The sequence below is a fragment of the Lepidochelys kempii genome, chromosome 8 (genome assembly GCF_965140285.1).
Source record: "Lepidochelys kempii isolate rLepKem1 chromosome 8, rLepKem1.hap1, whole genome shotgun sequence".
Taxonomy (NCBI): Eukaryota; Metazoa; Chordata; order Testudines; family Cheloniidae; genus Lepidochelys; species Lepidochelys kempii.
The window spans coordinates 4231292-4233875 of NC_136387.1; the positions used below are offsets into that span (position 1 = coordinate 4231292).

The following is a 2584-nucleotide window of genomic DNA, read 5'->3' on the forward strand; positions in this document are numbered from 1 at the left end:
TCCTGGCTGATACCCAGACAATCAGCCCATGTTCATGTGTCTCTGACTAATACTGCAGGTGGGTACTTCATGGCTAAGTGGCCATTACATGGAAAAGGGAACAGTAGGAGAGGCATAATGTAGCCCTGTGACTAAGGATAATACAGCACAAAGATGAGACAGACCTTTATGCAAGGTCCCAAACTGGCATCTGAAGCAGAGCCCCCGGCACTGAAGGTCAGCTCCTTTAGATAGAGATGACCTCTCCAGGCTCCCTTCCAGCCCTACAGGTCTAGGATTATCCTATCACCTTCATTACTGGATTGCACTTCAATTTCAGTGCTGCAATGGAGTGCGCCAGCAGACTTCCTTTGAAATGTTACCATTCAGATGATGTGCCTAGTACATGCACCAGCATCTGATGTGAATTTTGCCCATGGCTTTGCCTTCTCCACTCCCGGTTTGGGATGCTCTGCTATCTAGAGGGGGTAGAGAGGGAGCAGTCTCAGAACTTTCTGGAGTGCAGGGACAGAAATTATAGCGGACTCATATGTGGCCAACATACCAGGTAGGCCAGGCCCCCTGGATCCTCTACACCCAGCAAACTCATGGAAGAGCCAGCAACAATCTGCTTCTATGGTAGCAGATGTCTGAAAAAAACTTTGAAAATGTAGGTGAAATCCTGGCCCCTCTGAAGTCAACAGCAAAATTCCCATCAACTTGAATGGAGTTGGGATTTCACACCATAAAGTGAAAAGAATAAGCTTCCCTTGTCACCAATGTACTTTAAAAGTTAGTGAGAAACAGTCAATATTTGCATAGGGGCCTTAAATGAGGTAATTGTGTCAGGACCTGAATTTATTGTCTGTGCTATTTAATCCCTGCAGCTTTATACATTTTTACTAGAACATAGGTAGCACTTTTCAAAGAGTCAGTTGACAGATGGGACTGATATGGGTAGGAACAATCATTAACTACCAGAATTAGAATGCAGTCATAACTTCTGACTGAGGGAGTACAAAGTTGTTGGGCAATGCCTTCCTACTCCTAAATGTCCAACACCACCCCTCTATCGGATGCCTATCTTTGCTCCTTATCATGTTGTTGCCAAGTCCCGTTTCTGGTACTTTGTGTCTCAGCTGAAGAAGTCTTCTGGAGAAATTGTGTACTGTAGACAGGTATTTGAAAAGTCCCCTTTCCGGGTGAAAAACTTTGGTATCTGGCTACGCTATGATTCTCGTAGTGGACCCCGCAACGTGTACAGGGAATACAGGGACTTGACAACTGCTGGTGCTGTTACACAGTGCTACCGTGATATGGGTGCCTGCCATCGTGCCCATGCTTACTCTATTCAGATCATGAAGGTTGAGGAGATTGCTGCTAAAAAGTGCCATAGATCTGCAGTCAAGCAATTCCATGATTCGACAATCAAGTTTCCTCTGCCACACAGAGTTCTGCGTCGTCAGCACAAACCACATTTCACCACCAAGCGATCAAATACATTCTTCTAAATGCAAGAACCTTCTGTTTACTCTGTGTTACAATAAAATTCTTATTGGAAAAAAAACCCTCTGCTCCCAGGAGACCATTTTCATTCCTCCACTGTGTTTTTGCCCTCTCTCCTCATTTATTAAAACTGTATCAAATGCTTAGCAAGTGGACTTCAAGTTCGAAGCTGAAGGATGATGTATTTGTAGCTAATGGCCTCTCTCAGCAACTGGCTAGAAAGGAGGTGGTAGCATTAAACAGCAAGATAGACTGTACTAGGAAAGTGCTGGGAAGAGAATGGAGTGAGGGAAGATGGCATGAAAGGAAAACAAATACAAGACCGAGCCTCACAGGTTGAGAAAAATAACTGGAGAAATATCAATGATCTACAATAATTGGGCAAAGCACAGTCCATTGCGACCGGCCTGGGACTAACAAGCAGGAAGCGATGGATTGACTGATCACGGAAAGTTAAGGCAGCCCAGGCCTTCTACTATTGGCTTCAGTGAAAACTGGTTCATGTCAATAAAGTCTACAGCCATACTGAGTGTGCTTCTCAAGATTCAGTCATTGTACATTAGTTGCCTACCGTATCTATCAGTTGTCCACTTTCGACCTAAATGTCTTAGTCCACCAACACACACACACACACTCTCACTCACTCTCACGCTTCTGTCTTTTACAGGAAAGGGCATAACACCACCATCACAATACTGAGCTCATGACATGGCAGAAAATAGTGTGATATAAAAGCCATCGGCTAATTGCAGTGAGCAGAGTGATTATGGTGTGTGACATTTCATGATGTCTTGTGATACTGAACAAGGTAATTCAGCAGTTAGCTCAAGAAAGCCCTGTGCACAGTCAAATACAATCCCACTAGATCACAAATAATGCTGTTAAGAATGCTGCATAGATATAGGGTCAAACTCTGCTCTCAGAAACACGAGTGCATCTCCATTCACCTCAGAGTAATTGAGAGCAGACTTTGGACCTCACCGTATATCACAGAAATACTGGGCAAAACTCTCTCCTCATACTTGTTACCCCCACTGACCACCCCAGTGTATGTATGTAGAGAGCAGGATTTGGCCTGTAACTAGATATATTTCTAGGC

General features: G+C 44.2%; 1 pseudogene; it reads left to right on the forward strand.

Annotated features, from left to right (window-relative positions):
* Window positions 1-446: 446 nt before the first annotated feature.
* Window positions 447-1494, forward strand: LOC140916428 (large ribosomal subunit protein eL20 pseudogene; annotated as a pseudogene).
* Window positions 1495-2584: the final 1090 nt, after the last annotated feature.